Genomic DNA, 27,472 nt, shown 5'->3' on the forward strand with positions numbered 1-27,472 from the left:
GATTAGGCTGTGCCAGACCCCTGCAGGAGGGCCTCCTCAGGTTCCACATGGTCCCTGCCCCATCACCTCCGAAGCACCGAGGGCTGTGTTCAACAGCATCTTACCCTTCCAGCACCATGCCTTGGGCAGCTCCTGGCCCCTAACTGGCTGGGGCTGGGCTCCCAGGCTTCTCACTAGCTCATCACTAGGCCTTAGGCCTGGCAGTCCTGCCCCCTCCAACTGCCGGCACCCTTAACCGCTCTCTTCCCTCCTTCTCGTCCCTTCATCACCTCCCTGACACCCACAAATGGAAAGCATGGGCAAAACAACAAAAGGGATGGGAGTGGAGACACTTCTGCAAAGAAGCCTTGATGGGGGAATGGGTCTAGTTAAGTTGTGGGTACAGGTTCCCTGCCTTCTATAAAAGAGATGGGGAATGAATCATGAACTGTGGCCCATCCAGACAATGTAATTGCCTTCAGTGCTGGACAGAAATGGACTACCGAGCCATGAAGAGACACAGAGGAGACTTACATGCATATCACTAAGTGAAAGAAGCCCATCTGAAGTCACACTGTGTGATGCCAACCATATGACATTCTAGAAAAGGCATAACTATGGAGACAGTAAAAAGCTCAGTGGTTGCAGGGGTAGGGGCATGAACAGGGGGCACAGAGAGGATTTTAGGGCAGTAAAAGAACTCTGTATGACACAACATGGATACATGACACGTGTTTGCCCAAACCCACTGAATGTACTCCCCCAAGAGTGAATCCTAAGGGAAACTATGGACTCTGGATGATTACTGTGTCAATGCAGGTTGATTCTTGGTAAAAAATGTACCATTCTGGTCAGTGATGTTGACAATGAGGAGGACTGTGCATGTGTGGGAGGCAAAGCTCTATACCTTCCTCTTAATTCTGCTGTAAACCTCAACTTTCTTGAAGGAGGGAGAGAGGGAGGGAGGGAGGGAGGGAGGGAGGGAGGAGGAAGGGAGAGAGGAGGGAAGGAGAGAGGAGTGAATGACCAATAGCCTAACCTGCAAGGATGTGATTTGAGAGGGAAAAACCTCCCTTCCATCCAAGGAACCGAAGAAGAGCAGATGCCCATGTCTGAAACAGGAAGGGGAAATCCAGCTTCGGTCCTGCGTGGACTACATGTCCGCCGAATCTGACACACTTCTCTGGACCCATGAGACTGCTAAGACCTCCTGATATCACCATATCCTCAAGGGTACATTTACTGGCCCGCACCAGGATTTCATTGGCTGTGTGTCTGTCTAGACAAGACTTGCCTTATCCTAAGGGTGTCCCCAAGGGAAAGGTTCTATGACTTCTGGGCTAGGGGGCCAGGTGCCCTAAGAAGTTCCTTCTGCAAACTAGTCATTCTTCTGCCACCAAAACGGGGGGGGGGGGGGGGGGGGCGGGGGGGGAGAGGTGGTGGAAATCCCAATGGTGCTTGTCTGAAACCAAACCTGGCACCCATTATGTCCTCCCAATACCAACTTAACCACGGCCACATCCCCTTGGGGTGGCACCGGGACAATCTCACGAACATGGTGGCAAAGGGCTGAGTGGGGAGAAAGTGCTAGAGAAAAGTTTAATAATAGAGCTGGGTAGGGCACAGCCCGTTTCCTTTTTCAGTTGCACTGACCGGCTGCTCCCATTACGCGATGGGGCTGTGGGCAGGGCGAGTCAGCTGCTGTGGAGACTCAAACCCAGGTCAGCCCAGGGGCCATGTCTCCTCAGGCCACCCCTGCAAAGGGTCTACATGCCGCCGTCAGATGCGGCCAATGCACAAACTCGCTGGGCTCGCCTCACGCAGCCTCACTATAAAAAGCCCGGAGCTGGCGGGCCAGGCGGAGCCAGGCCGGAAGCCCCAAGGTTGACCGTCCTGCACCCATCAGCCCTCCAGCCCAACCACGTGCCTCACTCCTCATAGTCCCTCTTGACTGCAGACTGCTATTCTGGGCTCCAATAGACAAAGGAGAACTGATGGCTGTGGGCAGGTTGGCATCAGCACATCTCTCCTGGCGACAGGACAGCTGCCGCCCCCTCTTCAGCCTCTCCCTGCCCCCTGGAAACCGGCAAATACAATTCGCTCAACAGTCAATACACACGTGCGCATGGAGCATCCCTCCTGCATGGTGGTTGCAGGCTGCTGGGAGAAAAGTCCATGGGGAGTGCACGGCATGCACCTGTCACCATGAGTGGGTCCGTGCGTGAAAACGGACACGAACTCAAACCTAAAAGAACAAGACTGGGGAAAGGCCCACTTGGGAACAAGGCCCTTGGCAATTCACTGTTCCTTTGCGACTCACCTGCCGTATCTGTTTGGTGGGTTTTGCTAACAGTAACTCCTGCGGGGTTGTCCCAAAACTAAAACAAGTCAGGGCACCAAGAGCACTGAAAGCAGTGCCTGGTACCTTGTGAAAGTCCTGCAGGCACTGGATGACGTCACCATCACTGCTGCGGCCATCGGTGTCATCATGAGAGGGGCAAGACAGAAGTCAATCTTCCCCTCGAGCCCTCTGTTTGGGGGAGAAATGTGCTGGGCGTTGGTGTGGGGCCTGGAGCTCGGACACAAGCTGGTTGGGAAGGCAGTCATGGATGCAACCCAGGGAGGCCAAGGCTGAGGACCAGAGTCCAATTCTCCGTGGATCTGCAGATGGCTCTCCCCATCCTCCTCACCTGACATGAGAAGACCTCCTCCCTTTCCATTTAGGCCTCCAATGCGGGGATGTTGGGGTGGGAGGTGGAGACAAGGAAGAGGGCGTCTAAGGGCTGAAAAGGGATGGGAAAAAAGTTTGAGTCCTGGAGGCACTCAGCACCTAGGCCAGAGAAGACAGACCGAGTCGCCCAATGGCAGTTTGGGGCTCTGTGCAATCACATAAAGCCTCTTCTACACTGCCCTAAACAGCCCCATTTCCCATCCCCTGCATCTGTCCCACAAGACAGCTTTCCACCTGCCAATGGACAGAGAAAATGACAAGCACCCAGCAGCCCCCCTGGATCCACAAGGGAAGGGTCCTCAGCCTCAGAGGCACCTCTCTCGGCTCCCTTTAGTTTAAAATAGGCCATGAGGATGCCTGCCAAGATCCAATGCTCTTGGCAAACAGGAGGGTTATATTTCTGGCTGTGCACGGTGAAACACTGGACCAGGGAAGGCTTCCCAAACCAACAGCTGACTCCGGCTGTGATGACAAGACGATCCTGAGAGACTCGGCTCTAGCCCAGCTAGCTGCTGTAGGCTCCCCACAGGAGTACAGTAGTGGGGGGGGGGGGCCTCCGTCCCCACCCCCGGAGCTCTGAGAGCATGGGGACATCTATACAAGGGCATGGGGCTGGGGGGAGCCCAGGGGGCTGGGATTTCTGCCCGGCCCCAGCAAGAGCTCACACGCACGCAGGCATGTGCACACACCTGCCACGGATGAACATTCCTGCATGCCATTCCCTGGCCTGGAATGGGCTTCCCCATTTCACTGCCATCACCATACCCTCCAAGCACCATTCTCGTCTCACCTGTGCCAGGAAGCCTTGCCAAAGGCTCCACCTCTCCTCAGCCATACCAGCACCAGAGGGTGTGAAAATCATGCTGCCCATGAGGAGTGGGTGTGAGAGCTAGAGGTGTTTGGCTGACATGTGGCAAAGAACATAGGTGCAGGTTTTAGGCACAAGAAGGACTGCCATGGCTTATACTCTCTGGACTTATTCCATGAAGCTCTGGAGGGTAAAACGAACACCTAGAATTAGAACTTACAAGGTGAGAAACAATCCCCTAGCCTTGCTCACCCAGAGACCCAGAGCTGACCAACATGGTGGCTGCCACTAGAAGTCTGGGTGGAGACACCATGGCCACCGGCTAGGAACCTCTGCTTTGGGGCTGGGGCTGTCTCATGGGCCTGTTGCTGTTCTAGTCACTGTCCACTCTATACTTCCACATTAACTAGGAGCTTCCCAGAGCAGGGTCCTCTTTCCAGGTTAGCTCCCAACCCTGAGCCCAGGAGTGCCCAAACATGGTGCTGAGCAGTGGCCCCATTCCTAGGGCAGCCAGCTGGTGGTGGCAGTCAAAGGAATCTCTGGGCAGCCCAGGGGAAGTGTGGGGGCTGAGAACCCACTGTCCTCCATGTCCTTCTATTCTTTGTACCTGAAGGCATCCTTTTCATCAAAAATCTCCTCCCCTCCCACCGCACACGTGCCTCAGCAAAAGGTGAATAGTTATTATCTCTGGAAGATGGCATTATGAGCGATTTTGATTTATGTTTTATTTTTCTTCATCTCTCTAGTCTTTCCAATAATCTCCAATGATCACATACTAATTTTATAACCAAAAATAAACTTTTTAAAGAGGAAGCAACCTCCTTATCTCCTCTCAGACTCCTCCCATCATTAGTCAGAGACCTACACCCTCCTTTTTCCCATACCGCCTGGTACATTCACACACACCAGGGAAGAATGTCATGAAGTGCAAGTGCATTTCATCATTTTTGGGAAAGTAAGAGCACTGGACTTGCCCGTTTCTCAGGTCCTGGATGCCTACGTGATAGCATGTGGCACACCAGGTGCACACTGAATGCTTTCCCCTTCCCATAGTCCTGGAGGCGGCTTCTGCTGCTGCTCACACGCCAGCAAGGGTCCCTAACCATCTCCAAAGGCAACCTGCAACCCTTAACGTGCCTGTAACCACAGTGGTATGGAGCCAAAACCAGGCTCTCACCTCAGCATGGGATGGTACAAAGTCACATTCATCACTGTGGTAACTCCCAACACATATGAGGGAAAAAGAAAGATGAAGAAAGGGAGCCAAGGAGGAAGGGGAGGCTGAAAGGAGATGAGAGAGCACATGCACCGGAGCACCTGCCACCCCGTCCACTTTGCGCTACCTTTAATCCCTCCTGGGCTCCAAGCCCCTTCTCAGGGCAGGTCGCCATGCCCATCACAGCCATTAACCTGACCGTCCCTGGGCCTGGCAGCCTGCGATTGGCACAGAAGTCCAAGAGCTGAGCGCCACATATCTCAGGCCCTCCGTCATAGCACCCGAAATGGGTTCTGGTGTCACAGGCACAATGCCGTGAGCCAGCTAAGTTGGCACAAGCCACCTCCACAACTGCTGAGAAACTGGCCTCAGCATGGGCAGGCCAGGCCTGGGAGTGGGAGCAGAGGAAGAGCTTCCCATGGCAGGTCTGTGCTGGTACAAGCAGGGCTGGAGAAGGGGCCTAAAAGCCTGGCCCGCAGCATGTCTGACTCTCATGGGTGACTCCCTCACACACTCCCAACCTTCCAGACACAGAAGAGGCAAGTGTAAAGGTGAGCATGAGGGAAGATTCTAGAAGCAGCAAACTCCTCGTTCTAGAAAGACAAAGCTAGTGGGGGATTAGATCAAAGTTTGCAAAATCCCAAAGGACAATGATACAACCAACGCAGACCTGTCCAACAGATCCCAAAATAGAACCATAGGCAACCTTCAGAGCTTAAAAAAATTATCTGAGGATCAATAAAAGGCAGTTCATTTACATGCAGGCAAAGGCAAGGGGCTTGTTACCACATGGTATAGCACCGGACAAAAACACGACTAACATCAAGACAGCTCAGATAGACCCAGGGGTGATAGAACCACGCCAGGCCAGTAAAGGAAGCAGGGAAGCTGGAGCACCTAGGACCTTCACAGTCGGCTGGCTGTGGCAAATCCCGATAGATGAGCGGCTTACCTGGCTTGGGTAGCCCCACCCCACGTGCCATGTAAGCAGTCAACACCACTCACCAACGAGGCACAGTGAGAGAGGAAAGCATGCAGGCTTTGGAGTCAGGCATCCAGAGTTCAAATCCTAGCTCCACCACTCACTTGGAGGCTTTGAGTAAATCACCTAACCTCTCAGGGGCCATTCCCTCATTTACAAAATAAGGGTAAGGCTATCTTCTATGTAGGTATGATCTGAGAATTAAACCAAATAACATAGGTGAACCCCAAGGACAGTGCCTGTTAGGTGGGAGATGAGCAGCAAATAGCCACTAACCATAATCCATAGTCACTTCGTGGATAAACCAGGTGTGGTTCTGCCCACAGGAGCATCAGATGCGCACATAAATAACCCAGCATGAGTGAAAAGTAGTAGTAAGGACTGCAGGAGAGAGAGTGTGAAAGGAGTTCAGAGGTTCTACCTGGAGGAGTTAGGGAAGGTTTCAGGGAAGAAGGCAGTTGAGATGGAATCTTCAAGGAGAAGGGGATGGACTCCTAATGTGTCCAGATAATTGGTATGGAGAGAACCACGGGCAGGAAGGAAGCATGAGTCACACAGCAACCAGGAAGGAAGCAGAACAGGAAATGACATCTGAGCTTCCTGGGGGCCACCCAGGAAGTATGACAGGGGAAACAGAGACTGGGAAAGGTAGTCCACAGGTTGCCTGATGTCATTAAAAGTGACTCCAGTTTGGGAGGTCCAGGTGATGAAGATGGGGAGAGCACGGTCTCTGCTGATTTCCAAGTGATGGTGATAGCAGTGGTATCTTACACAGGAGTGGAAGGGCTGTTAACATGGTTCAGGTACTGGAAAGAATCATCTAGTAGTTGTGAATCAAAGGATCTAAGAGATACTGGGTATAGGAAGGTCGGGAAAGAACCAATGAGCACACAAGGGTTGAAGGAGTCCTGACGGAGGGAAATGGCAGTACAAAAGGACAGGCACAGGACAGGTGGGGAGGAGGCAGGTGGGGTTTTGGACCACCTGGGCAGGTGGTGGGACCTAATACCAAACCAAATAGGGGACAATGGAGGGCTTTTGAAGCAGGAAGACAAAACTAGTTTGAGACACCAGGGGAAGGGGCATATGGAGATACCAGAAGGCAGCGGGACGTGTGGTAAGGGCAGGCTGCAGACCCGGCATCAGAAGACATGCTTTAACCATGTACTCTGGAGCCTCAAGAGTGTAACCAAACAAACTGTGGCTTAAGCATGCTGGGCCTGAGTCTGATCATCCAATTCTACAAGCTTATTGTAAAGAGCAAGTGTAACACATATAAAGATGCACAATAAACTACAAAGCACATGTAAGATGTTATTCTCAGACTTTGTAGCTAAAACCAAGAGGCTAGACAACTTTGCCCAGGGAGAGAGAAAGACAAGAGGGAGGAAAGACCAAAGGTGCAATTTTCAGGGATATCCGGTCAAAGCAAGAAGCAGCTGTGGACAAAGCCAAGAAGCAGAAGAAAAACCAGGAGATCACAACATCTCAAAAATCAAAGAAAGAGAGTGGGATCTTATTTCCAAAGACCGGCTACACGCAATCCTCCTCCAGAGCCCATGTTCATGCACTCACACTGCCAGCCCTGGCCATCATGATGACCCCATGTCCCACGAGGAACAACAGCCCTCGGTCCGTCCTGAAAAGGACAATGTCAAAGTGAAGTAGAGTGTATGCCACAGGGAGGTGCAGCACCTTGAAGGAGTAATTACCGCAAAAGTAACTACGGGGTGCGACTGGCCAAGTGAGGGACTGCTCATCAAAATCTCTGGGGACGGACAGGTCAGGAAAGAGGCATTCAGGAGCCATCTGCTCCCTGATTACAATCAAGGGGCTGTTGCTCTCATGTGCAGAGGCAAGCAGGTGTGCAGGAGGGGGAAGGAATACAGGTTTGCTGTCAAGTCACCCCAGCATCCTCCAGCAGCGACGCTGCTCCACTGGCATGCATGCCCTGAAGGTGCCCACTGCCCCATTCTAGCCACAGAAGCCAAGGGGCAGTGGGGCCGGAAGAGGCAGGGGGCATTTCTGCAAGGCAGCAAAGGAGCTTCTCTGTAAGTCTGGGAGCCAGCAGTGGGAGACCAACAGCCCAGAGGGCTGTCCACAAGGGAAGCAGTACCCCCAAGCAATTTCCATTTCTTGAGCACCTTCTATGAGCCCAGCACTCCTCTTCTTTGCTCTGGGCAAGCCCACACCTTTCTTTCCACCCATTCTGCCAGGACCTTGCTCTTTCCAGATTACCATCACCCCGGAGCCACAAACACGCTGCAGACTGCTATCCTGGAAGCTGCCCTCACTTCGCCTAGGACTCCACTGCCCCCAGAGCAGGCTCAGCCTCTTCACCTCTGCCCCCAGGAACAGGGAGACACTCACCACCAAGTCCCACAGCCATCTCTGACCGGGATGGCCAGCAGCACTTGTAGAGGGGAATGGGGGAGGTGCCAGGGTTGTTCTGAACAGCCACCAATTCTAGTTTGGCTCTGCCCTGCCCCAAATCAGGCCGTTACAAGGCCCAGAAATTGAAGGGTCATAGTCAGGAAGGACATGGGTGCACTGACCCAGATGACAGGGGTTTGGAACAACTGGGCTACTGTTCCCTGGCACTGAGAGGGGAATGGACTCAGGATCCCAAACCTTTCAAATGGGACATTTTGCCAGATGTCCACACGCCTTCTCCCCTGGCCACTCCAAGGAGCACTCCCAAAGGGTAACCTGGATTCAGGCCCTCCTGCCACATAGTCCTCCCATCCCCAGGTTGGTTGTAATGAGCTTATCAGAGGCCTGGGAAGAGGTCTGGGGTGGGGGTGGGCAGCTCCCATCCTCCCTGGACTCTGAGGACAATGCTCCAGCCTGCCCAGCAGAATCTCTAGTACACAAACCCAGAGTCCCCCACCAATCACAAAAGTACACAAGACAGGCACAGAATCGGTCCTGATGCCAGCAACACATCCTGGCCCCTCCCACCGCACCTTGGTGCCAGAGAAAAGGATGTTTGGGGGCCAGCAGATGCAGCCGAAGCCTCCATCACCCCTCTTCTGACCATTCTGGCAGCCAGCACGTGGCAAGGAAGCCAAGTGGGGAAGACAGAGAGCGGGCAGCCAGAGGTGCCTAAGAGATACTGGGTATAGGAAGGTCGGGAAAGAACCAATGAGCACACAAGGGTTGAAGGAGTCCTGACGGAGGGAAATGGCAGTACAAAAGGACAGGCAGTTACAGGTGGCAGGGGCCCAGAGAGCAATCCATGGTCATAGGGCAAATCAAGGGCAAACCTGCCCTGTCTTATCCCTTTCCTCTAACACAGCGAGGCTTCCACTCAACTGGCTCCCCTCTTCTGGAACATTCAAAAGTGGTTTGAGAAAAACAAGACTGAAAAACATCTCTCTCTTGCCAACAGTCAACTTTCCTTTGCCGTTTTAAGGATGGAAGCCCAGGAACGGTTCTGAGGACATCCGTCTGTCCTTCCTGCACCCCCTAGCCACCTCCCTTTGGCAGCAGCCTGAGAACTGGAAATGGGCCTGGCACCTTCCAGGGCTGTTCCACCGGCTAGCAGGTGCAAGAAACGTGCCTCGGTCCAGGCATCTGCTTGCTCGCTTGGCCGCCTCAGGACGGTCCGATCAGAGTGGTGCTGAGTTCCAGAACCAGACGCTGCCAGTGAGAGGCAGAGGAACAGTGCCTGCCAGGGGCAGGAGGGGTGTATGGATGGTACCTGGGACTCAGTGAAGTCTGTTCTCCTCCCTCCATCCCAGGAACACCACAGCACACAGATGTGTCTTCCCCAGAAGCCTGGATGCCGTGGAGCAGAGAAGCTAAGGCGCCACGAGGGAGGGAGATTTGGCAGAGGTAGGTCCATGAAGCTCCAAAAGCATGGTGCTGGATACTGAGAGACAAAGCTAGGTCAACTGTCCTCAGGAAAGGGAGTAAGAGCCCAGCCACTCTCCCAGTGAGAACATTCCAGAGCCTGGCTAGGCAGTGCAAGCCTAGTGAACCCCACATCCTCCCCTCTCTGCCATAGAACTCCAGTAAGATTTGGCTCCACTAACCCTTTCTCCTCCATTACTCGGGCTCTCACACCCATGACTAAAGACACCCATGACTAAAGATCCCATCAGCCAGATGGTCCCCTTCGCAGGAGCCATGGGGGGGCTCACCATCTGGTGGGACCTGCTGCCACGGATGCTCATCGTCTGCCTACAGCACAGGGATCAACAGGGCATGGGTGATGCAAGAGTGCCTTCACCCAAAGTGGACACTGCCAGGAGCTCTGCAGAAGTCCCAGCACACACCTCCAGCGGCCTCTCCGGTCCCCATCTTTCCACCTTGTGCCTCCCTCTGGGGAGGGCTAGGAGTACTGGGACCCAGCTCCAGGGCTATGGCTGGCAGTACCTGGCCTCCTCCCCGGTGGGGGCCAGGAGGCGGCAGGCAGGGCTTCCAAACACCTCTTTGTGGGAACAGTTGAGGTGCTATGGAGGCTCAGGGAGAGAAAGGAAGGCCATGGGGAGGATGAGACCCACCTAGACTCACCCATCCATGGAACCCAGGGTCCCCGTGGCTGGGTCTCATGGACAGGGGACAGGAGTTTGGGTCAAGAAAGTTGAGTCACAAAGTAATCTCTCTGCCTCCAAGCAGGCTGTTGGGGTAAACAACCATGTCCCTGAAGCATCTGTCACCTCGGAGTACATGTGCGGGGCAAAGTGCCCGAGACAGGCTCTGTTGCTAAAGCTTACACCCAGCAGTGCACAGTAAGCAAGGTGGGAGGGCACAGCAAACAGAAGCCACAGTGCTTTCGGCTGACTGGCCAACACCTGGCCAGTAAGCTTTGGGTTCCCAGGAGTGTGGGAACAGAGGGCCTGTGCAGACAGAGGAGACCCCTGATGGCTGGCAGTGGTAACTCAATCATAGAAGGCTTATTGAAGGCAGTGGCCTTGAACCCAGGTACCTCCTGCATCCCTCCACCCATTGTAGTCCACAGGGTCATGCTCTGTGCCAGCCTGGAAACCTATATCAGAGAAGACAAGAAAGCAATGGGGTGTTCATGTCCCTCTTCAGCCAAATCTGGGCAAGGGGGGCCCACAAAGAGGGAGCTGGAGAGGGCAGCAGAGGCGGGGCCTGGAGCCTGGCTTCTCCCCCCACAACCCCATCCCCTGATGCCCAGGATTGACACCGTCTTGGCTGCGATCTGGTCCTGCACTAAGCAGCTTAGCCAATGGCCTATCTCCTCAGCTCAAGGCTCAGCTGGCTGGGGACGAGGAGCGTGGGGCAACCCTGCGGGAAGTAAGCGTCTCCAGCCAGACAGAGCTGGTGTGACCAAAGCTACTCTGAACCTCCTGTGTGCAAAAGGAAGGACCACAGAGCCCTGCCGCCTACGGGTGTAATGGAAACTTAACAAGGTAGTAGGAGCAGAGGCCCAGTGTGTGCCTGGCCCACAGCAGATGCTCCACAAATGCTGGGTGGCGGGGTGGAAACACAGTGGGTCAGACCAACACAAGAGGAAATGTGGAAACCAACCACCACACTGCAATGTCCCTAGGGAGAAGGACAGGCTTGAGGGATGCCTCCATACTGAGTCATCTTTTCTACTTGGGGTTTTAAGGCCCATCCTGAGCCCCATCCCCCCAAAATGCCCATGAACCCAAACCCAGACTTTCTAAGGCTGATTCCAAGGCTGTGCTGAGACCCGGGGACTCTCCATCCTCCTACAGAGTTCCTGTTTGGATGCCCTGCCTCTAAGAACCCTTTACTTTTGGGCGACAGCAGATGCATACAGGGTATGGGGAGCAGTGACTATAGAGGGACATGAGACACCCAATAGTCAGTGTTACTGGGAATCTTGCAAGGAGAGGAGTGAGCACAAAGGGTCCTTGGAGATCACAAGCATAATCACTGGGTGCCCAGGCCTAGGGAGTGCTCACCCAGACCTCACAGTACATCCAGAGTGGAGCTGGGGCTCCCCATGACAGGTCTGTCCCTGTACCCAGAGCATAGGCAAGCCCCACTGACTGCCAGAGCCCTGGCTTGTCCACTGCATGCTCTGTGCGGTCCTGGGCCATCAGCTGAACACACAGAAAAGGGCAGGGACAGTGGGAGGCAAGGGGGGGGGGCAGGGGAAGAGAACACCTGGGCACTGGGGACTCTGCCCGGAACCGACAGGGGGAGCTTGAGCAGTCCACATCCCCCTCCCGAGAGCTGTTCCTCACCTATAGAACAGGAGGTGCCCTAGCTGGCTGCTAGGACAGGTGGGAAAGGAAGCTGGGTGCTGAGGGGCAGGCTGAGTGCAATCCCAGGGCACCAGGCCACTGGGCAGGAGGCATGCCTGCCCCAATCCAGGCAATGGCAGGTGGCAGATCCCCTCCCAGGCTGCCCTGTCTCCTCCCCACCCTGGCTCGGGCTTTGAATCAGCAGCTCCTAAGCACCGGGGCCAGCGTCCTATGCAGGCTTCTCCCTGACTGCTAAGGAGTGGTCTTGTTGGGATCAAAGTAATAATAAGGCCGCTCCAGGGGCCTGAGGGAGCCTGAGAGGAAGACTCCCAAAGGTGGTCTGTCTGGAACACCAGGGGGGACAGGGAGAGGGCAAGAGGGCAGGATGGCAGAAGGTTCTCTCTCTTGATTCGGACTACTCACAGCCCAGGAGAACGGAGGACAGCCTCCTCTCAAGCTAGCAGCCCCCTGCATGCTGAAGCCCTGACTCCAAGCAGCTGCCTGGCAGAGGCCGTGAGGAGGGGGCAGGGGAGAGGCCTCTGCCCTCCACTGCTCTTCATCAGGACACGGCCCCAGCTAGCAGCATTCCGTTCTATACTGAGCCCAGTGACACAGCAGAGCCCCAGGCTGGCAGCGCCGCCCGCCTCCCCAGCCCCACTGGGCTCACCCCAAGGCCAGCACCTCCACCCAAGGTCAGGGCCTGTCACAGGCCCGGAGCCACACCCCCCAAATGGACCAGGACTGGGCTGAGCGTGCTGGTCACAGCTCCAGTGCCCAATGTCACCATTCTACAGGCAAGAAACCAAGACTCAGAAGGAAAACATTGGTTTAAAAATCATGCCGCCCATTCTTCCTTGACCATTGCACTTGATCTCTGTTTCGTGATGCCCTTCTGGTCCTATGTGGGCATGCACACACACACACATGTTCTTAAAGATCTAGGCATTTGCTGTAGTGAACTATTCCTCCTCACTGAAGTTCATGTTATGTGGTGGTAGTGACGTGACTGCCTGTGTTTGGCAGAGCTCAGAACCATACACCAAAGAGTACATTTGACAGTGTGCAAAGTACACTATATAGCGAACACGTTCCTCCCGGCATATATAATGATTCCCCAAAGTTGCTCACCCCTAGATGCAGCACAGTTGGTTTAACCATTCCCCTGCTCTAAGACGCTCAAGTTGTTTCTAATTCTCCTTGACTACAAATCGCTCTCTAATGAATACACTCATGCATAATATATCTGACAGCATTTCTGATCATTTTCTCAGACTGGATTCTCAGAAACACAGTTACTGGTCAGGGGACGGGCCGATTTTAAGGCTCTCCATACTTCTCTGTGAAGTTGTCTAGTGCAAAGAGTGCAGCACCTTACGCTCCCTGTAGCTCTGAGTTGTAGGGCTGCATCACACTGGCAATGATCGGTTTGAAAATCAAGGCACATTGGAAACAAACTAAAACAGCATCGTATTATCATCAAAATTTGGATTTTTTTTTTTGATGACTAGTGACACTATGCATTCTTCCTCACACTTATTGATCACTAATACTACTTCTTACACAAACCTAATTACAGCAACAGCTAGTAAGCCATAATTCTCAAACGTCCATGCCATTTCGGTATTATTGTTATATCAAATCTACATTCCATCACAGAGTTTAATATTATGCTCGTATTTAATACCACAGTACCGTAGAGACAGGCAAGGGGCAGCGTTGGGAACACCAGATTTGAAGCCAGACGTCCCTGACTATAAATGCCTACACCCTCAGATACCAGCTGTGTGACCTTGAGAAAGTGACTTAACCTCTTTTAGCTTCAGTTTCAGCTGCTCTGGAATTAGAACGGGAAACTAGGATGAGTACTTTTCAGGGTCCCCACACAAACCAGGTGAGGCACTCATCGTAGGGCCACACACCTATAGGAACTCAACAAGCAACAAGAGTTGCCACCATGGATGCTGCCGAATGGCCGGATATGCAGAGCACCCAAACTGGGAGTTGGGGAGGAAAGAGGAAGACGCCAGTGATACTGAACTATAATGCTATTATGCTCAACTGCAGGACGGCATTCAAAAGGAGGTCTTCCCACCAGGTACACTTTACAAGCAGGACACTTATCCTTTAAGGGTTATCAGTGGGAGAGCAGAGGAATGGACCCAATGACTCTTCCTCCCTGGAAGACAAGAAAAAAATTCAGTGCCAGAGTAAGCTTCGAAAGGTAGCAGGAAGCTAAATGTGTGATCACTCTACTACTTAGGGGATCCCAGCTCCTGTAGATGGCTCAGTTCTAATGCAACAGAGCAGCGGGAAGGAGAGATGACTGGGGGCTGGGTGGCCTAGACTACCCCCCACCCTGCCACCAACCCCCATAGAAAGGCCAATGCAGGCCACCACTGTAGCTACCAAGAGGGGAAAACCATCAACCAATCCTAAGACACAGCCTTGTGGCTCAGATGCCTCCCCACTCCCTTCTCTAAAGGCTGGCAACTTGCTGATGCCTGGAAGTCCAGAGCCTCCTCCTGCTCTACTTCCCACCATGTCAGTGGCATCCCAGGGCCACAGACAGAGGAGTCCAACCAGCCCAGACACAGGCAGGAGAGGAAAGATGCCACCAGCCCATCTGGCAGAAGAGATGGATCAAATATCCCCCTTAAGCGTGAAAACAAGCCTTTTAATGGGCAGGGGAGACCTCTTTCCAGGCAAAACACTGGACCACCCCAAAAGCCACACAGGGGCCAGGTAGAAAGGAATTCTGAAGTATGTGCTCCACCTCAACGCCTATCAGAGGCAGTGTGACAACACACAAGACAAGAGCTTTGGGGGCCTGCAGCCTGGATTCACATCCTGGCTTCCTTGCTGCCCAGCTATGTGAGCTTAGGCCATGGCCCAACCTCCCTGAGCCTCCATTCCACATCCACAAAATGGGAATGCTGACAGAGTCATCTCCAGAGGCCCACTGTGCGGCTTCAGTGAGGCAAAGCATGGGAAGTGCTGACACACAGCAAGCACTCAATGAATGAGGGTTATGGGGCTCACCAGTGAAGAGGCAGAGAGTGGAGGTGACAGGAAATGTACCCTGGGGCTGAGCTCTGGCTCCTGTGGACTGTCCACTTCCCAGAGGACCATGGTCCTCCTGGGGCAGCTCTTTCCCCCTCCCTGTCCATACCACCCACACCTCAGCATCCAAACACGCCCCTTAAAGGGTTCAAAAAGTAGACGTGTGAAATGATAGGCTACCTGGCATCCACTTTTAAACATTCCAGAAGGCAAACAAGGAGGGGAGCAGGAGACCACTGAAGCTGGGTGATGGGTACATGAGGGTTTCTTACACTGTCCTATTTCTGGACCTGTTTGAAAATTTCCACAGTGAGAAGCTGGAAGGAAACAGGGAGCCATTTCATAATACCTGGCCCCACTTTGTACCTATGATGCCAGGGATGCCTTCCTTCTTCGCACACTCTAGTATAATCAGGATTCTCTTGCCTTGATTCCACTTTACAACTTCCAAACTCCTAGCGGCTTCCCTCCTTCTCTCCCTCTGCTCCCCTCCACCAGATGCTGTGGAAGCTCCCAATGACCCCAAGGCCAAGTCCAGGGCAGCAGAAGATGAACCAGAATATCTGGGTTTCAGCCTCAGCCACACCGGAGCCCGTGCTCACCTAGACAACTAACTTCTCTCCACTTCAGATCAAGTAAATGCTCAGCAGAGCTAGCAGATTTTCAGCAGCCACTCCTGCTACTCTGAAAAGGCTAAAAAGAGCATCCCCGCCCCCCATCTCTGAGCCAGCTCATGGGCATCACACTCAGACCTGGAGCCTTGATGAGGTGACTTCCATGGCAAACACTCCTCACCCACAGAGGTGCTAGGGAAACACAGCCACAGCGATCATATCAACGGGGATAAAAATGAAAACCAAGAGGGGCAGGGGTTGTGTTCCTCCATAGAAGTGCTCCAGCGTACCCCTTCGCAGATGAGAAGTTTGGGGCAGGGAGGCAGCGTTCTGGGTAAGTGTGGCCCTGTCACACAGTCCCCATCCCAGGTGCCTGCTGAGCTCAGGGCTGCTCCTTCCTTTCCCTCCCAGCATGACAGGGTCAGGCCTGGAAAAGAGGAGGCTCCTAGGATCACAGGATGAATTGGGAGCCCCTGGATCTAATTCTAGCCACGTCCTGCCATGTGGGCGACTGTGGAGAAACTCCCCTACTCCATTACCGGAGCCTCTTCGAGGAGTATGATATGATATCTTTGGAACAACGAGAGAGAAGATGCAGCAGGAAACACCTTGGGGATGAAGGCATGACACTGGCAAAAGGGCCAGACCCACAGCCTGCCACCATTTATTGTGCGCAGCCTGCATGCCCAGGGGCTGGTGGCCACCGGTGGCCTACTTTTCCCCAGGAGCTAACCACCAAGCTGTCCGTCTGCTGCTGTGGTCAAAATGGCCTCAGCTGACGTCTCCCAATGCCACACAGCCTCGCTGGGGACTGAGGTTTGAAGTCACGATAACCATCGCCCCCATCCTTTGAATGGGGAAATGAGGGCATGTGACTTTGCCCCAGGACAGGGGATAAAAGGATGGCTGGCTTTGGGTGTAAACCTAGAACTCCCAACCCCAGGGTGTTCCCAGGAGACATCAGAGACCTACCATTGTGTTCTGGAGAAGGGCATAATTTTCGGAGCTCAGGATTCCTGCTAGCAAAGTGAAGGATCCAGTTCTGATAACTCCATGACATTCACGAAGGGCGTTGTGGCAAAAAACAAAAGCCACAAGCCAGCATGAAGCAGGCTGCCCCACTGCCCTCTACAGTGATAGACTGTGCTCAGCCCCACGTGTCCTGGGGGATGGGGCCCAAGGGACTACCCAGCACTGCCCAAGGGAAGGAGTGAGTCATGCAGGCCAAATTGAGAGAGTCCAACAAAGTGAGAAAAGCAAAAGATGCAGCCTTAGGACATGGGTTCGAAGCTCAGCTCAGCTACTTCTACCCACCGGCCTTAGGCCAATCACTCTGTTTTCTTACCTGCAAAATGAGAAAAATACATCTTCTCTACAGGAGAAATGAGCACAGTGTAAACTGTAAGCATCAGGTAAAAATGGGAATATTCTTGACTTCTTGAGGAAGGGGGTGGGGAGAGGTGGGAAGGTGGGAAGACAGAGGAAACCAGAGGAGGGGTCCCCAGTGAGGCTGAGAATTTGAAGCCCAACCTGCTGGCTTTACTGCCAAGTCCTTTGTCATCACAGGAACCCAACCTGCGGCAAATGTATGCCAAGTTCATAAACACGATTAAAAAGGCTGTTTGCTAAGTTCATACAAGGGGATGAGCTGCAGATGGTGGCAGTAATGCCTTTCCACAGCAGGCAACAGCTGGCTGTGTAGATGTAGGGCAGCTGCTGGGATTGGGAGGGGGCACTAATGTCCACTCTTGGCTTTGGAAATGGAGGGTTCACTGTCCCTGCCCTCTCTGAGACTGGGGATCAAGGACACTTCCAGAAAGTGAAACCCTAAGCCATGAAACTGCCATTCATTCCAGAGAGATCAATCAGGTTCTGATTCTAACCCATCGAGGAGGCCAGAGGTCTGTGGGAGACCAGGAGCCCCACAGAGGGGAACCTTCCTCAGGTGAGACACAGCCTAGCCGGCTCTGGCAGTCCAGTTCAGGGAGTGTCTTTGGCAGGAGGGCGTCAGCCAGTGTGAGGTCCCTCCCTGCTCTGAGGCCAAATGCAGAGACCAGAGCCTTCTCTGCTGCTCATGGTTTTACAGAGGGCTTTGTAAGTCACATTTCACCAAAGCAGGCATCAGCCTGTCTTTGATGGTGAACAACAAGGAGGCAAGGTCCCAGAACTATCTGTGTCATTGGCTTCCTACTTGAGCAGCCAATATGAATACCTTAGAATGAAGGAGACAAGGTTGATTAGGATAATACAATGAGCTCTCAGCCCCAATTCAAGATGCACCCCACCTCGACACACCTCATGGCCTCAGCCCCTTCCCTCTCCTGGCACACTCCACTCATGCTTCAAGAGTGGTCACACCTGCTCCAGGAAGCCCTCCCTGATTGTGTCGTCCGTGGCAACACTTATACTATGCTGCTCTTGTCCTTCAGCTGCTGCTTCATGCATGGGTGCCCTCCCCTGTCTGTTGGACAATCTGGTGGCCCCCACGGGCAGCACTCTATCTGTATGATACTTCTCAAATGTTCCCTGCATATTGTTAGCAGCCCTCCACCTCCTGCTAAGCTTGGGAAAGAGTCCTCAGTCTTCTACCAAAAATATGCCAAGGCCTAGACTCACAGATGATTCCCCTACAGGGGTTGGGGAGCACACACCCAGGCTTATGAGTCTCTCCTCTACCCCCACCCCGTTTTTTTCCGGTCCCAGAAAGCCTCAGCTAATCTCTCTGTAAATACCACAGGCCATGTCAGATTCAGAGCCAGCCAACTGCATGCCAGACGCTCTTCACATATCATCTTATTTACTGAGAGAAGCAACATGTCGGTGGTGAAGAGCACAGGCAACAGCTGGGTAACTCTGCAATCACCAGCTGTGTGACCTGGGACAAGTCACCCAACTTCTCTGAGCTGCAGCTGCCTCCTCTGTAAAACGGAGGTCCACACCACTTCTCTCTCAGGTCTGCTGCTGAAATTATGTTTGTAAAGTGTTTGCCAAGCAGCTGGCACCCTATAAATGATAATATTGTATTCTTGCATCCCTCCCTTGAGATACTACTGTCTTCTCTCTACCAGGGAGGACGGTAAAGCTCAGAGACACCAGACAACTCTTTCAAAGTCACAGAGCTGCTGCCAAGGAGACAGAGATGGGGATTCGCACTCAGGTCTTCTGACTTGGGGCACCCTGATCTTGCAATACCACAGGCTTGCAGAAGACACTAAAGGGACAGAGAGGCTGCAGGATGTGTCCTCATCCCTGGGGAAGGTCACAGCCTCAAGTCATAAGAATCAAGTAGTTGGGGAGGCTGGGTCCAGTACCTCCACCCCTCTCTGACTCCAGCAGCTCCCTGACAATTGAGACATGGCCTTAGCAAGCCTCTGAGAGGCATGGCTGGTCTCCCCCATGTTAAATGTGGCTGTAGCAGTTAGGTCAAACTCCCCAAAGCTAATCAGATTGACACCTGTTCCCTCGGCCGAGTAAACTCGGAAGGTGCAGCCAACCAGCAGCCTTCACACGTGAGGAGAAAGCAATAGTTTTCAGCACTCTGGCTGCAGTGCAAACCCAGCTCCCAGGGGTGCCATCTTCCCAGCAATGACCAGAGGCTGGGAGATGGGAGGCAGTGGGCACTTCGCTGACTACAACCCCCTCAATGGGGAAAATCACATGCATGGGCCCATCACACCCAGTCCTGCCAATCCCCAGATCCTGGTTATGTTAGTCATAACTTCGAGGGGACAAGGCATGCTTACAGACATAATTTATTTTGGTCTTCTGGGCCACCCTGGAGAAGTACATACTTTTGTCCCATTTTATGGATGAGGAAACTAAGAAAGCTTTAGGTGATTTTTCCAACATTGCACAAATTGGAAGGAAAGGGCTGGGATGCACACTTGAGTCTCCAGATTCTTTCTATAACAGCATGCTGGGGATCCCTGGGTGGCGCAGCGGTTTGGCACCTGCCTTTGGCCCAGGATGCGATCCTGGAGACCCGGGATCAAATCCCACGTCGGGCTCCCTGCATGGAGCCTGCTTCTCCCTCTGCCTGTGTGTCTCTGCCTCTCTCTCTCTCTCTCTCTCTGTGTGTGTGTGTGTGTGTGTGTGTGTGTGTGTGTGTGTGACTATCATGAATAAATAAATAAAATCTTTAAAAAAAAATAACATCATGCTGTTCATGTGCTCTTTCATTCATTCATTCTCCCTTTGATCCATTCATTCCTTCATCCACTCATCTATACTTATGACACCTGAGGTTATTTATCTGCTATACTACCTTTTCCTGCTGCCCAAGAAAACATGGGAGACTGCAGTGATATCTTTCTCTTCTGAAGACCTGCCAGGATTGCACCCTTCTCCGAGCCTCACCAGCACAGCTGTGCACAGCAAACAGTGGCTGGTCCCAGAGTGAGTGCTGGGAACAGTGCACTCTGCTCCACACTCCACCCTGCCTGCAGCCCTGCTCTACAACTGACCCCTCCCCTGCACAAAGAAGTGAAAAGCCCCATAAAGTATCTCAACCTCCCAGGTGCCTGGGAGGCTCAGTCAGTTAAGCACTGACTCTTGAGTTCAGCTCAGGGCATGATCTCCGTCTGGGTCATGGGATCGAGCCCTGTGTTGGACTCCATGCTCAGTGGGGAGTCTGCTTGAGATTCTCTTTCTCCCTCTGCCTCTCTCCACCTCCTCCCTTCCTCCCTCTTTCTCTCTTCTTCTCTAAAATAAATAAATAAATCTTAAACAAAAAAAAAATTATCTCAACCTCCCAGAAGTCTGGCTTAGGGAATGGTATTTGGGGAGGGGGCTACGGAATCAAGAATGGGAATGACAACATAGCCTGTCACCCAACTCATGCATATGTGGCTGAAGTCGATCCAGTCAATTAATGAGTCAATTAATGACAATACTGAGTACCCACCACTGTGCCCGGGGCTTTGTCTCCCATGGACTGGGAGACAAAAGGCTTGCCCTCAAAGGACTGATGATCTGGCTGAGGGGAGGAGACACATCTGTAAGAGAACCAACTCATCAGGCAGGAAGCACTGCAGTCTCAACTACAATGCAGACGTTACATGGTACTGAGAAATTCAGAGGAACGTAAGGCACTTGAAACTAGGGACAGAAAGATTTCGTTCAGACCATCGAATATAAAAAGGAAGATGCAGAAGGATAGCCAGGATTTAAATCTGGGATGGTATAGAAGGAAATTATCCAAACTACCTTTTCAACACCACGGCTAATGCAAAAGACTGCCTTGATCCTTCCCTCCCTGATCTTAGCTAAATATTTCATCTTTTTTATAGGCACTTGGCAGAGGCTCCAGGATGGGAAAGCGGAGCAGTAAATTAGATCTGTGAGAATATCTCAGACACACACACACACACACACACACACACATGCACACGCTCACACACTCCATTCATCCTTGCTCTGTTGTGAAGTAACTGCTGTTCTCTGCAGCCTGCTGTGGGCTCAGACCTGGGGCTGCCTGAAGGAACCTGGCTCATGCCATTGGCTTTGGAATTAGCCCCTGCAGACACCAGGCTGCTAATCTGCACAGCCTCTCTACCCCAGGACCCCAGCAGAGAAAACCACACCCGACCAATCCTAGCCAGTAGGACCAGTAGGATGGCCCTTTGCTTTCTTTGAGATCTGATGGTTCCCAAAAGATGACACTGTCCTTGCCCCATAAGCCAGCAAGTCCACACTTAGGGATATGCCCTGGAGACACTCCTAGGCACATGCCCTTAAGAAATTTGTCAAAACACTCACAGTAGGTTGCCCCTGATGGCCAGAGCAGGTAACAAAGGACAGACTATAGTTGCACAATGAAATATTACAAAGATGGGGAAAATGAGTGAACTGCAGCTACAAACATGACACGATGAATCTTAGTAACATAATACTGTGTAAAAAAAAAAATGGCAAGCTACCAAAAGCCACATATAGCATACCACCATTGCACACAGCTCAAACGCAAACAAAATTATAGATGTATTGCTTAGGGATATATATGAGTGGCAACACCACAAAACCACGGCAGAAGAGCAATAAAAACGCAGTCAGGATCCTCTCTGAGAGGAGAGCCCAGGGGTACAGGGGGACAAATGATGACAAGAGGCAATGTACTAGTGAGGACCTGTTTGGGTGGTGAGTTCAGGGGTGTTCCTTCTCTTATCCTTCGTAACTTACACGTATATTTTGTATTTTATCAAATACTACTTAATAACATAACTTAATGAGCTTGTTAGCTTATGAGATTAAAATTTTAACGTGGCTGTGGGAGCTAGAGGAGTTCATGAGCCAACCTGCCGATGTTACCTAACAACACTGAAAGGCAGGAGTGGTGGTCGAGTTGAGTTGGGACAGGGGACTGCTGCCCTCAGCCAGTGGGCGGGAAGGGAGGGGGTTCCTGTGCACGTGGGTTCCCAGCTCCCTCTTATGGGCTCCTCCCTGTCAGTTTCCTCTCCCTCCTCCTGTGGCTGATGAAGGAGTCTGAGAAGCATGAGGAGGAGCAGCGGTGTATAGACTGCAGAGGACAAGACTGGGTAGGATGGGACTGCTGTCACCACATAAGAAGGCCAGCCACAGCGACGAGGAAGGGAAACCTTTCTGTGTATCTCTGGGGTACAGAGCGGGGCCAATGAGGAAGAATGAGCTACCGTGAACACATATGTCCTCGAAGGGAGTGAGCAGCCCCAGGAGGCAGTGAACACCCACCACGGGCATCCATGGGGAAAAGCGGGAGCTGAACTGTCGGCTGATGAGGGACAGGGACAGTGCTGCTAAAACGCCATTCCAAGGCTCAGGGAGGGCTGGATATGTCAGCATCACCTGGGGTGCTTGTTAACCAAGCCACTCCCCAAGTCCTACTCCTGACCAACAAAATGCATCTCCACAGGTGGGAACTGTAAGTCCATTGTCATGTAAGCTTCCCAGGCCATTCCCATGTGATGTGTGCGATGTGCTAGGCTCAAAACCACCAGATTTAATGCCCTGTAAGACTTCTTTTAGTTCAGGGGCATGTGGGTGGCTCAGTCAGTTAAGCGTCTGCCTTTGGCTCAGGTCATGATCTCAGGGTCCTGAGACTAAGCCCTGCATCGGGCTCCCTGTTCATCAGAGAGTCTGCTTCTCCCTCTGTCCCTTCCCTTCTCATGTGTTCTCTCTCTCTCTCTCAAATAAGTAAAACCTTTCAAAGTTATAAAAAGAATTATTCTGGTTCAAAATTCTGTGGACCAGTGGCACCAAGGGTATGGAGCAGGGAATGGGCAATCAGGCCAGGGGACATGTTTCTCGTTCCCAGTACCTCAGATGATCTCAGACCTCAAACCATTCCAGCTGTCTTATGCCTTGAAAAAGTTAAACTGGCTTCATATCCTCTGGCTATTGGGAGGATTTTAAAAGCAAACAAATAAATAAATCTTATGGTAAAACGAGAAACAAGCTTATAATGGAAACTGGGGGTCAGGAGAGAAAGCATTTGGAGAGTAGACAGCACACATATCATAGGATTTACTAGCATCCTGTGTGCCAGGAGCAGGTACTTGGTTGCACAGGGCATTCTGGCAGCTGGAAAGCCCGTGCCCACTTCACTTTCAAAGCTCACCATCCTCAGGCCCATAAGAACTATGCTGAAAAGGAAGATCCAGGAGTGGATCTAATGACCAGATGGAAGTGACTTCTGGAGATGCTGGGGCTGAGGTCCTGCAGACTCCCAGTCCCCTCCCAGGGTGCACATAATTGTGCTGCTGCATTTAAGATGAGCAGAATGCTCCCAGGCAGAGGGGAGCAGCTACCCTGGCCAGAGACAGCCCAACGCAGAGCCGGCCCCAAGCTCAGGGAGCTCACAGCACCCGGGGCACAGTGGCCAAATCTGCTGGCTGGGCATGCATGCCATAGTGGGTGGAGAGGCAGTGGTGGGAGGAATCTTGGAGGCCAGACGGCCCCCAGAATGAAAGGCCTTGCCCAGGGCCAACGAGAAACCTGACCCGGGAGATCATCTAAAGGCACCGCCCGCCCACGGCCTGGAGCGAACCCCATCCAGGCTCCAAAGCGAACATCTGTTGCCCTGGCACCGAGGCTGGCCAATTCCACTTGAATTTCCACCCGCCCCACCCCTACCAGGACCACTCTTTGCCCCTTGAGGTTGACCTCTTTAGGGTGGGCCTGGCATGGGGTTGTAATGTGTGGATCTGGTGAACTCTCTCCAAGCTCTCAGCCATGGCATCTCTCCCTGGTGAAATGGGGCCTGTGCCAGGGATGTTACCTCAGCCATGGCTAGAGCAAGGCCCAGCTTGGGAGTGCCGTCCTTGCTGACTCCCATCTCAAATCATGTTTAGTGTCTGCAGGGATGGCAACGGAACCAGAATCTTCCACCTGAAGGAATCCAAAGGGTCAGTGCACTGATGGGAATCCCAGGGCCCAGACACTGGGGGTGCCTGGCCCTGGGTCACAGAGCCAGAGAACCTGGGACTGTCCCTGCTCCCCTTCACTCCCATTTGCCTCTCTCACTTCTGCATCTGCTGTCCTGTTGCCCTCTGAAAGGATAAGAGGCTCCACAGAGCAGAGAGAGAAAGAATGTATGGCATTCTCTGGCGAGAAATCTAAATGACTTTTAAAAACCCACAATCCTTGCACACCCAGGTGCACACTCTCTTGACCAAGCACTGTCCCCAGTTTGATGTGTCCGTCACCTCCGGAACAGCAGGCTTACAGAGGTCAAGCCGGGCCCTAATGGTACACCTCCCAGCCCCCCCCCATCTCTACACATTTAGTCAGGGAGGGGTGCACAGAGATCCTACTGGCTTAGGAACCTCCGAATAAAGTCAGGGAAGGCCCGTGGCATCCTTAAGGGGCCCCCAGGGTGACCAAGAAACAAGTAAGCCTTCCAACAAATTGGTACTTGCTCAGGGAACAGAGAACCAGGAGCAGTGGCTGAACAATGAAGAGATGAGGGTTGTGCCAGGGATAGAAGGAGAGGACGGGGGAATAGCTGGCAAGTCAGACTAGGAGGGACTTCTGCCCCTGTTGGTTCTCAGAGCAGCTTGGGAAAAACCTCAAAGGCTGAGAAACCACTGTTCCATCCCCATTTTACAAGACTATACCCCATACCATTGAAGAGCATTCAGTAGGCACCTACTGTATGCAGAGGTAGGTGCAAGTCAAGTGCCCTACTGTCGTCTAGAAACATTCAGCTCCAGGGCATGAACAGTAAGTCCCAGTGCACATGACACTGCAACAGACAGGGCTCCCTGGTGGGCAGTGAGAGAAGGGTCAGGGAGGGAAGAGACAGTGAGATAGGGACAGTGAGGTCAGGCTCACTTGGGTTCAGGAGGCTGGGCCAGAGAACTATGCATCAGGGAACACACAGGAAGAGCTGGGGCTTAACCCTGCCTCTTAATCTTCAAAACCATGCATCCTCTTAGACAACCTGTGTTGTGTGCCACCTCCACCCAGGTCCCTAGCGTCTCTAACCAAAGCCCAAGCAAGGTCAGGACAATACTGGGGTGGGGTGAGGGGGCAGCACAGGTGGTGTGGAGGTGGGGACAATGCAGAGCCCCATGGGGCAGGTGCTGGGAGGGGTGGGAACAGCAGGAAGGATGGAGAATGAGCTGAGAATGAGGAAAGGAGTCACACCGCACAGTCAGGTCCCTATCTCCTGCTCAAGGACCACAGGAACTCATCTGGCCCAAGGGAGCCAGGACTGCCTCTGACTTCTCAGACAGCAGAGGTCTCCTGAATGTCCTTGCAACAGTAGCAGGTGTGACAGGGCCTGCCTGCCAGAGCGGAGGCTGCGGGGCTGGACCTGGGAGACCAGCAAGGGGCTTCATCTGCATTCCACCCAGGCTGTGCCTGGCAAGAGGCTCATGCCACCATGATCCCATTTTTCTGAGTTCAGCAAAACCCAGCAGGAAAACTGCACACAGCTCGACCTTGAGGCAAACCACTCCACACCCATCCAGCCCTGTGTACAAAGTTTCCCTTTGGTCATGGCTTATACTTGCATGGACAGGTCCTGGTGAGAGCCCCTTGGCAGCAGGCCTCAGACAGGAATGCTGCAGAGGCCGATGAGGCCAAAGGTAAGGAGAAAGTGTCTGATCACCAGGGCAAGACAACCCATGGTTGCTACCCCCAGACCCAAGGTTCCAGAGTTTAGAGATAGAAGGAAAGAAGGGAGTGCAAGGCTGTACACCCAGTGCAGGTTTAGAGTCAGAGGCATGTTCCAGGGCCAAGCCATGATTCACAGCGTGATGAGACGCAGCAGTAGGAGTCACCTTCCTGGTTCTACTGGCTGCTTGAGGGGAGGGCAGGTACAGATCCATGGCCACCATCATCCTCTGAATCTGAAATAGGACCAACCCCTGCCTCCCGTGCCCACCACACCTGAAGATGCCCTGGGTAGTGGACTGACATGTCCATGTTCCAAGCCCCAAAACCTATGAATGTGTCCTTACTTGAAAAAGGGGTCTTTGCATGTGTGGTTGTTATGTTAAAGATGTTGAGATAGGGAGATGGATTACCCTGGTGGGCCCTTAAATGCATTACAAGTGCCCTTACAAGAGAGGAGGAAGGAAATTAGACACACAGAGAATGTGATGTGAAGGTGGAAGCAGAGCCTGAGTCCTCGGACACAGAGAAAGAGATCGGAGTGATACAGCCACAAGCTGCGGAATGCCGGCAGCAGGGGAAGCTGGAAGATGCAAGGAAGAATCCTCCCCTAGAGCCTCCAGAGGAAATGTGGCCCTGCCAACACCGTGATGTGGTCTTCTAACCTCCAGAACCATTTGAGAATAAATTCCTGCTATTTTCTGCCACCAGATTTGTAGTAATTTGTGACACCAGCCACTGGAAACCCTGGAAGGAAACTGTAGTAAGTTTTCTTTAAGAAATCTGGGGGGGGGGGGGGGGGGGGCAGCTGGGTGGCTCAGGGTCCTGGGATCAAGTCCCACATCGGGCTTGCTGGGAAAGCCTGCTTCTCCCTCTGCCTGTGTCTCTGCCTCTCTGTGTCTCTCATGAATAAATAAAAATTAAAAAAAAAAAACCCTGCTTGGGCATCAACCCGTGCCCAGGCTGAGAGGCACTGCCACCTGGGAACAGGCACTGCCACTTGGGAATGGGAGCTGCCACCTGGGAACGGGCACTGCCACTGGGAATGGGCGCTGCCACCTGGGAACAGGGCACTGCCCCCTGGGAACGGGGCGCTGCCACCTGGGAATGGGCTGCTGCCACCTGGGAACGGGCTGCTGCCACCTGGGAACGGGCACTGCCACCTGGGAACAGGGTGCTGTCACCTGGGAATGAGGTGCTGCCACCTGGGAACGGGAGCTGCCACCTGGGAACGGGGTGCTGCCACCTGGGAATGGGGTGCTGCCACCTGGGAACGGGCGCTGCCACCTGGAAACGGGCACTGCCACCTGGAAACAGGTGCCACTCTGCAGCTCACCAGCAGCCAGGACTCTGGACTAGTAGAGTCAGATGTGCTCCCTTCCAAGCCTGCAGGCCAGAGAGGGTAGGAGGGAGTGTAGCCTCCAGAGCCCAATGGCTTGCGTAGTACCCGTGTGACCCTGTTACCCAACATCTCTGAGCTTTAGTTTCCTCACAGATAAAATGAGATTGTTTTGGTACTGTGTCCAAGGTCGTTGTAAGGAGAGAATTTTTTTTTAATGCCTATAAAGCACTTCACACAGTGCCTCGCACATAGTAGTTACTTTAGAAACTCTAGTTGCTGTTGTTATATCCTTGAAAGGTCGCATGAGGAGCAAGAGCAATGCAGCTGAAGGTGTCTGCTCAACAGGGCGGCATCACATGAATGGCAGCTGTTGGGAGTTATAACTCGGCGGAAGTCAAGCTCTCAGCCACCACAGCCCACACGGGAGGGACCGGATCAGCCCCGTTCATGAAGAACT

General features: G+C 52.9%; 1 protein-coding gene and 1 long non-coding RNA gene across 17 annotated transcripts in view; both read right to left on the reverse strand.

Moving 5' to 3' along the window:
* Positions 1-27,472, reverse strand: part of TSPAN9 (tetraspanin 9) — a 200,086-nt gene that overhangs the window by 27,571 nt on the left and 145,043 nt on the right. The gene's annotated exons all lie outside the window — the stretch shown is intronic.
* LOC140599923 (uncharacterized) lies at positions 2,300-3,666 on the reverse strand. The gene is made up of 3 exons (XR_012002988.1): positions 3,501-3,666; positions 2,670-2,762; positions 2,300-2,509 (listed from the first exon to the last, which is right to left on the reverse strand). It is a non-coding gene; the product is annotated as an uncharacterized lncRNA (long non-coding RNA).

Source organism: Vulpes vulpes, chromosome 8, assembly GCF_048418805.1.
Source record: "Vulpes vulpes isolate BD-2025 chromosome 8, VulVul3, whole genome shotgun sequence".
NCBI lineage: Eukaryota > Metazoa > Chordata > Mammalia > Carnivora > Canidae > Vulpes > Vulpes vulpes.